This window comes from Apteryx rowi, unplaced genomic scaffold (genome assembly GCF_003343035.1).
Source record: "Apteryx rowi isolate R43461 unplaced genomic scaffold, aptRow1 scaffold_5, whole genome shotgun sequence".
Taxonomy (NCBI): domain Eukaryota; kingdom Metazoa; phylum Chordata; class Aves; order Apterygiformes; family Apterygidae; genus Apteryx; species Apteryx rowi.
Window position 1 is genome coordinate 3,455,399 of NW_020450760.1, and position 9,729 is coordinate 3,465,127.

The following is a 9,729-nucleotide window of genomic DNA, read 5'->3' on the forward strand; positions in this document are numbered from 1 at the left end:
GGCCTCCGGGGCGAGAGGCCTGCTGGGCGGTCGGACCGGGCCGGATGAGCTCCGGCTGCAGGAGGAAGCTGGCAGGGAGACCAGGCAGAGCCCGGCTGAGCTTAAAGCGGCAGCACAGCCGGCAGCGCTGCCGGCAGCCCCGGGAGCCGGCCGCCGTGCAAGGCCACGGCACCCGCTGGCAGGCAGCGCGCTGCTTCGGGGAGCGGAGGAAAGCAGGCAGCAGCCGCACAGGCAGGGGAGTCAGTACGCAGCGGCGAGTGGAAGCAGGGTGGTCTGGGAACACAGCCTTGTCTCACCCGGGCCTTGGCGGCAGTGCCATCAGGCGCACAGCTCGCGCACTGCACGCCGGCACAGCGGCGGCCGCGGCGCTCCCCGGTCCCGCTCTGCCCTGTCTGCACGCCGTCCTCGGCCTGGCATCTTCCCGGGGCCTCCGGAAAAACTCTGTCTTGTCATTAACTGGACGCTAACAAAGCCCTCGGCAGAAGCATCCCTCTCAGGGGACTCAAATTTTAATGTGCCCGCCTGGCGAGCAGTACCTTATTCCTAACGTGGGGATGCCCCAGGAGGCCGGGGGTGGCTTGGGCAGCTTGGTGCTCCCGGGAGCGCGGAGTGGTAGGCCTGACTTTGGTACCGGGACTGCTAGAAACACTAATGCACGCTCAAAGAAACACACACACGGTAAATATCTGGCAGGGTTACGTATGCTTCCCCAGGGGGAAGTGATGCCATCCCCAAACACCCTGAGCGCAGCGGGGAGAGGACAGACAGGACAAACTCTGCAGCCAGCCATGTCCTTTAAAGAAAAAAGGCACACCAGCTATCTCGCACAGGATACCTCCATTCACACGCTCTTTCCCCATCATGCTTTAGCCAGCCGGCCGGAGACGGGATACTAAGCTAAATGGATTTTTACCATTTGCTCTTATATTTTGCTGCCTGTGGGTATCTGGATGTGTTTCTCACCACCACACAAGGCTGCTCCAGGAGCTCCTACCCCTGCCTTTTCCCGAGGTGGAGTCTTTCTCAGGCCTTCCTGCCTCCCTCCCAGCAGCTCCCATATGGCTGTACCTCTCCTCAGCAGGAGGGTGGGATGTAATTCATGGCACCCCCTGTTTTTGTCCATCTGATGCAGCAATCATATGCCAGGCACTTCAGACACTCAGCTTGCTTGGCCTTCTAAATGTAAGAAAGCCTGCAAGTTTTTGTTGGTTTTCTTGTGTCACTTCTGCTTGTTTTTGAGACTAGCAGATCAGAGATAGCAGGGAACTGTTATCAAAGCAACAACAGCTCGTGCTGGGGTAAGGTGAGGGTTTGTTATCTTTATTTTATTTTGGTTTCAAAATGGTAAATAATTTTGAATGGCCAGTGTTCTGCCTGTGACTGGTAGAGAGGCAGTGGGGAGCCAATAGGTAAAGGAGAGTTTAAAGAGCATCTGTAGCAGCTGAGACTCTGTGTCTTATTTTTCCTGGTTGCCTGTGATATGCCTATCAGTCTGTCTACATACCCCTCACTAACAACTTTTGAACCTAGCAGACAAATTCATCAAAATTTGACATAGAAATACAGATCACAAAATAGATGAAAACCAGGTAGATGAAAGAAATTGTCTGGTTTTGTAATCTGAGCTCAGCCTGTGTTAGAGACCAGATGATATATGGGAAAGAGATGGTGCCCGTGGGAGACGCGTCAGTCAGAGCCTGCACCGGACTAGCAGAAAGCACCAAGCCCGCAGTTCGGTGGCCTACAGACCCACCTGCTCCGCACTGGGCAGCTCTCAGCTGAGTGAGAATAAAAGCTTTGGTATTGCAGACCTCAAAGGATGTGAGGGATTTTCTTCTGACATCCCCAGGAACTGGCACATCTTACGGCAAGCATGGCTCAAGCCTGCCCATGCTTCAGTTACTTGGCCCACTCTCCCACTGGTGATGGGGCAGGAGCTCGGTGCTGTCGGCACAGCCGGCCCCAGCAGAGGCAGAAGGACTCGGTCGAGCCATCGAATGTTGTGACTAGGGGCTGGCAACCGGCACTTCCACTTCATTTAGGAGTTCGCTTCTCCCTTTGCCCCTTCGCCATGGCAGGCTCGCCTGGGACAGTAATTGCAATGGTTGATGTGACCCTCACCTCCAGGGGGGACACCAGGACTGCACGGAGCTTTCTAGTCATCCTCAAGGCATGTTGACGGGCTCCTTTCTCAGTCAAGAAGGTCAGACGTACAGCGAGGCAAGACTAGTGCCTTTCTCTTCTTGAAATCTGAGGTGTCACTGACAGCTGGTGCCTCAGCCAAAAACTCTAGGCATGGCAAGACTCGGGACAAAACCATGAAGGCTGGCAGCTGGGAGGAGTTTCTGGGCTTTCCAGTTTGGGTGGCCACAATGCTCGAAGGAGGAGAGGCAGGAAACCTGATGTGCCCTTTAAGAACAAATACAACCTGGTCTCTTCATCCACTGATTTCCAACCTGTGCCCCATGTGGCACCTCTTTTGTGGGCTCCCATTGCATAGCACAAATGATGAGCTTGTTGGTAATGCTGCGTTATGACCTCTGAGAAATGCTGCGACTTGGTAATGGTACAAAATGTTAGAAACTGAAGTCATTGGCTGTCAGTAGACGACAGAACACAAGCTGGTTGTGTTTTTTAAATATTGTTTGGATTTCTGTTAAATTTAATTTTAACATTGATTTTCTTTCGTTTGAAATAATTGCAACAACCCTGGAATGATTTTTCTCTGTCTTTTAGGTACTTAGTCTCAGCCCTATCTTTGTCTTCACATGGATTTTGTTTATCTGGAAATTACTGTGCTTTATCAAGGACCAACAATATTATGTAACTACTATTTCTATTTATCTTAACTAAAAGTGATTTTTTTCTTTCTGTTAAGCTTAGGGTTTTATAACCTCTTGTTTTCAGAAAAAAGCTAACATTCCTTCCCATTTTGTCTGACAATATATATCATGATCTCCTGATATGCATTCCAATCAGTGGGAAAGACATAGCTAATCACAAAAATAGCATCACCCAGAGAAAGTGCTTAAAAACTGAAGCTAATTAATGAAACCACATCTTTAAAGCCACTCAGTGAACTCCATGATGAAAGGTTGATTTTCTGAGTTTCATCAACCTTTTTTTTTCAGAATTATTCAGGAATAAATTGTAACTATCTGTAATGTATTCGTTCATTTGAAATCACTCAGAATAATTCCTGTGGAAAATTCCAGCTCCTATCTTGTTTGTGAGCAGCTCACAGGGAGTATTTAATATGTGATAAAATATTTGATATTTTATACATTTTGATGGGATAGAGAGTCTATGTAATATATTTCTGATCCCTGATTAGAATAGGCAAGCTCTCAGAATGAAGCTTCTCATGCAAATGTAATTATCAGTCAATAACTCCCCTTTTATAAGTATTCAGCCTGGGTAGATTGGAGATTATAGTTCTGGCTTTAAAGATAAGCGTTAATAAAAACTTCTGCTTGTATTCTAACATGTTTCTATACCCTTGAATGAAGGGCATGATACAAAGTCACTGTTGTATTTATTATCTATCTGGGACCCACATGCTGCACTAAAAAGGAGCGGAAATTTGGACCTGCTGAACTTTCCCACCTGTTGCTTTTCTGCCAAGGGCTGAACTGCCATCGCGTGGACATTTCGCTAACTTGCTCGTTTCCAGAAGCACAAAGAGCAAGAGACACTTGGGAGCAGAACAGAAGAGCAGAGACCTGGGAACTAATAACTGATGCAAAGCTACAAGGTGAATTTGAAAAATGTGTTGGACAGGATTAGTCCAAACTCCCGTACTCTTTTGCTTGTCTTTTCATAGTCATGAATTTTGAAAATATTCATTTCTCTCTCTTGAGAAGTCCAACATTGTTCAGTCCGTATGAGGAGGACAGCAGGTAGAGGACATGACACAGGCATCTCTTGCACTTGGAAATGACTTCCCAGCTCTGCAGCGTGTAATTACCCAGGGGCGCGGGTATCTTGGGGCAGTTCTGAGCTTGCCAATAACATACACGGCTAAACAAAAAGCTCTTAATTTTATTGTTAAATATCTCCATCTGTTGTATGCTACTGGTTAACTGCAGACAGTAATTAAATTAGTACCTCTCTTGAAGTTACAGGCTAAAACCTCAGCCCCCTGCCTAAAGGTCCATATGGAATTAATAGCATCTGGGGCTAACATAAGCAATGCATTTCATCCATGCCCAATGGAGGTACAAACTTAGGGACTGATTTTACCAGGCACCTCCTCCTTTCCCATTCAGAAATATTGTCCAGGTGGACTCCGAGGACCAGCTGTTGTTTAGGGACTTCAGTCTTTCTGTCCAGCTCTGGCAGCTCTGCCACACGCTGGGAAATCCCACACATAAGCACTGCATGCGCCCCCATCAGTTAAGACCTGGAGATCTAACGGTATCCGAGACATGGATGAGCTACACAAGTTTTCTGTATGTTCACACACCACACAGCCACGTTGAAACCAGCACGCAGGCACTGTGCTGTGTCTGAGCACACGCCAGGGCCTGGAAAACCCCAGCCAGAACCACCACTGCTCTGTACATGCTTTTGTATTACTATTTTACACTATCATCAATCATGAAAGCATCACATTAACTAATACAGGGCTCTTTATTGCATATAGTTACTAAACATGCACCAGCTGTTGAGAAAATGGTAGATGTTTTGCTAGTAACTTTTTACGAATCTGCTGCTGATGGGAACATTCAGATCACTTACGATGAAGCTTAAAAAAGATCTACAGTTTCCAATACTTTTAATGTTTTTAATATGGTGATGATGCAGACATGATGTAGAAATGCAGATTTTTGCATACCAGCTGTGAAAAATTCAAACATTCTGTTTAACTGGAGACAAATAACTTTCATCATGCCTTTATACAGCATACCTTCACCCCCTTATCTGTTTGATGGCTTCAGTCTCACATAGTCACTATTTTGTGGCAAATAATTATTTGCTTTTAATAATGCAAAAGATCAAGTTCTCTGCTCCAAGGACTGGAAAATTCAGTACAGAAAAATTATATTGGCAAGCTTTCTTGCTGCATGATTGCAAAATCAAACTGCTCAACTTACCATTGAATCTAAAATATTCTAAGAGTTTAGACAGATTAATATTCTCTGAATCGTTCAACATGGAATTAAAACTCCACAGTACTAGCAGACAGTTATCCAGCTCAGTGGAACACTGTGTAAAGAATATAAGCAGATTTCAAAATATTCATTGAAATATACCTCCAAAACCCATCTTGCTGTTCTGCTGGCCAGGTAATAATTGTGATCTCCTTGTTCCTACTATTATTATGACAGCCAGTGTGAAAAGTACTGAGGCAGATGAACTTATTTACAGTAACATCATACAGAAATTTTTACAAAATATAAGAGAGCCATTTATCTTAAACCACCTCCCCTGGAACAATCAGTGATTGCTTCTCTATTACTCGTCATCTACGATATTCAGGAAGATGTTTGCTGCTGTGTCCTTACAGTTCTATTCATTCATACACCATACTGAAAAGAAAAAAAAAAGATGAACACTTTAATTTAAACATTTGGTTATTTTTATTACAAAAGACAAACTGCAGTATTATAAATAATACTACAAAATAGGGACTTAAATTGTTACCAGCACAATTAAAATAGATGACCTTATTTTAAATCCAGCTATTAATAAAAGTAAAGAAAAATGTTACTTCTATTCCAAAATAATTATATAACTTTCCTCAGCATATGTGTGTATGTATATATATTTATATATGTATATGAATATACAATGTAAAGCAGTAGGCCAAACTCTACTGTTATTTGTATCAGCGTGAATCATAATTAAGTCCATTCAAGCCAAGGCTACTGAGGTGTGTTATAGTGTTTTTGGAAACAGAAGACAACCCATTATTTCAACCTGATTATCAAGGGACAGGAAAAAAGAAAAGTGGCACCAAATTACAGTTACCTAGCAAGTGCTACCTTTTCTCCAAAAGACTGTCTGCTCCACCTAACTTTTTGAAATGCTAATTCTTCCTGGTTGTGGCTAGATGGAGCCCTTTCCTGCCCAGGTGATAAACTCAATCTATTAACAGCTGTCCCAGAGCGTAACATATGGTTGTTAACTGCTTGTAAGTAAAACTGCTCCTGTACAGGCGGCAGGGTTCAACACACAGGGCCCAGCCCCCCCGCACACCGAAACCACTTCACACGGTGACATGCTGCCAGCCATACTCTCCAAACTCCCTAAAAATCCACTCATACTCCCTAAAAGCAAGTAAACAAGAATAATGTAGGCTGCTCCTTAGCGCTCGTAGTTAAGACTAGAGGTGACAACAACCAGACACGCTGTGGGGACGCAGCTCGGGTGCACGATCCCGAGCCCTGCCTCTGAGGGACAGCCCGCCAGCTTAACCACTACAACACCTTGGGGGTTTCCTTCCGCCTGGCTGTGTGGAAAGAAGGTCTGCAAGAGCAGTGCTGGTCCTTGGCACCTTTCAAGACCACCGGACCCACCGTCGCCAAGCTCAACAGGCGCTGCCGTGCTGCTGTCTCGTGTTCACATCTGGCAGACGACAGCTCTCAGGAAAAAGCAACTGCTCATAACGAACAAACTGAGGTAAACGCAGATCTTTTGTGGCAAGTTAAGCTGCTCTGGCTACAGGAGTCAGCAAAACAAAATCTTCAGTGGGTTCAGTTGTTTCTTACCCAGCGCTGCCACATACAGACGTTTGCAGTGACATCTCCCCTGAGCTGGTTGTCACCCAGCTCATACGTACTGAGCTGCAGAAGGGCTGGAAGAAGCAAGTTGGCCCTTCTCTGTCAATAAAACTTTCCAGCATACGGTGGGCAAGTAACTGGCAAGCCTGGTAATACTAAGTGAAAAAGGGCCAGGAGTTTAGCAGTTACCATCAGCTATGCCCCTGAGGAACAAGCTACTCGATGCCAGCGCTTACAACGGCTGAACACTGGAGGTTTTCTCCCTTAACAACGGCATCTTTATTTCCCATGTTATTGTTAAGGAACGATTGCAGTTTCCATCTTAACTGTTTCTCTGGCTACGTTAAAACGTTGCTCTAGGCAGCAGCATGACTGCACCTGTGCCCCAGAGTAAAGCTTGGACACGAAAAACCTCAGGGAGGTCATGTAAAAGGCAGCAGAATATTAACACACATCAAGTGAGTCTGGAGTCTTACTTGCTTGTATAACAGAGAAAAACTAGGCACTACTCAAACCTAAATTTGGAGCGGTTATTAGTTATCAAAGGATAACTAAGCGGTGTCCCCACTCTGCCCCGCGGGGCAGGCTTGGCGGGCGGCCGCTCCGCTCTGCTTTCCATTTCCCCCTTTGGGCGCAAAGCCACGGCACCCCAGCAACACTGGAATAAGCTGGGTGCGACAACGCGGCCCAACAGGGAGCGGGGTGCTGCGGCAGCCGCCCCGACGCCTGCTGCTGCCCGCTCTCCTCCTCACCGTGCTGCGCTAAAACCGCGTCTTCGCGGCACGGGCAAGCCGATTCTGAGCGCCCTGAATAGCTCTGCCAGTGTTTGAGTGACCCCACGGTAAAGCCCTACCTATTTCACTGCATCTTCCTCATTTTGGCAGAAAACTCCAGAATTTTTCTGCAGTAACTTGTGGGAAAATTTGACTCTCTGATCCTTTGGAAAAAGCACGATTAGCCTGTTAACACTCCAATTTTTGCCTAAAGATGTGTCTATACCACAGAACGCAACAGAGCGCAGAGAGGCTCGGGCTGCCTGCCAGGCACCAGAAGCTGCGTAAGTGAAAGAAAACTGAGCTCTTCACACAGCTACTATACCTTGGAGATAAAGAAGAAGAGGTAGCAATGGTGGGTCTAAATTATTCCCTTAAAGGTATGCTGCGTCCTCCGTGACATGTAGCTGCTCTGACATAACACATCTGCTTTACAACAGTGGAAGGAAAAATACAGATATTCCAGTTTGAATCACAGAGGTGAGATTAGGAGAGAAGGCAATAAACCATATTACCATTAGGCAGAAGTCAAGGACTGCACATAACACACAGAAAAAAGCAGCTGTACTGCGGTAACCAGCATTGTTCTGGGCTATTTTGACACTCATCCTGAATCAGCATCCAGGTTGGTATACTAGCACGTTCAAATGCAGCAGCAGTGTTTATCGAAAGCTCAGTTTATAGGACAGCCAGGTATACAAACGTATTTTAAAATAAAGAAAAATGCTACCAGTAAAGATCCTACTAAATAGCAGATAATATATCAGGTATTTAAATGTACATGTACTTCTGTGCTTTGAATATTACAGGCTTGCAATAATTATCCTCCCATCTTCATAAAAATGTACTGAGCTGGCATGCACATACACACACACATACGTGCCTGCACATACTCAAATGCTTTCGCTGCCTATCTGCAATGCTCTTCCACTCAGTGTAGGCTGGGAGAAAGGATAAGAGGGAGAAGATGCATATGCAAGGCTCTGTCTTCCTTTACCAATAAATATTTCCTTGAGATTTATGTGGCATCCACATAACTCCCTCAATATACACCCAGGGCATACAGCTCTGTATTTGTAGAGCCAGCTGCATCATTGCAAAGCTCTCTGCTGCCAACGGCTGGTCCTGGTGGGTTGGTGTCCATATGCTTTAATCTGTCAACAGAGACTGTGTGCCATTAAGTGACTGTCAGCTGGGGGCTGGTGGCAGTCAAAACTAGGAGCATACAAGAACTAGGTGGCCTTTGCTGACGCTCAGGAGGTTCAAATGCACTAAAGCTGGAGAAGAGTAACTAATAGCTAGATCAGAAAAAGAACACTTAAGTACCTGGAAAATTATGGTGAAACACCCATCTTACTGGTCTATGGCAGACATCCTCAAATCATCTCAATTACTGCATAGTATCTTTTGTTATGCAGGCCATTTTTCCACCCAAAAGTTTTTAAGCAGAACTATCCTCGTGATTCTCCTTAAAATCTCACAATCAGCTGACATTTGGCTAAAGAAACAAAGGAAGTGGAATTCTGAAGAAGAAAGATTAAATCTTTACTTTCCATTTTTTTGAACCCTCTAGTCCCATCGGCTCAATAGGTGCCAACTGCTCTAACAGAATTTACAAAAGTCTCTCTTAATTGTTTTCTGAACATTGGGACATGCCTAAAGTGAATTTCTGCACTTTAAATGGATGCACTTGCACCCTTACTGCTGTGGGAAAGGCCTACTGAAAGTCTGGTTCTTGACAGCATTTTTAGGTCTCTAATGAAATAAGAGTGATACTATGAAAAAGGCATGTTACATGTCTGTTCTCCCCTTTAAATTTTACATAGATTAGGAAGACAGTGCTACTTTTTTGATCAGCTGCATTTAAACAGGGAAGGTGTTAACATCAAGAAACATTTAATGGTTAATGGTTATACCAGAAAGTCCAGGAAAAACTACTTAAAACAAATCTATTTACCATATGCATCAATGTTATGTGTTTAAGAGGACACCGCCAACTTGAAATTGGGGAATTAAAATGAATACTCAAATTAAGAGCTTGAGATACCAAGCCCTGCTTACAAACTTTGCTGGATGCACTACTCATTTTACATTTGTTCTGCTTTCTCTTTCCCATGGTTCTGTGTGAGCAGTAAGATAAAAACTATTTTATTCATATCAGAAAAACTAACAGGTAAAATGCTGCCAATGGTAGTGAGATCACAAAAGGGGGAAACGTGTCTCCAATTATT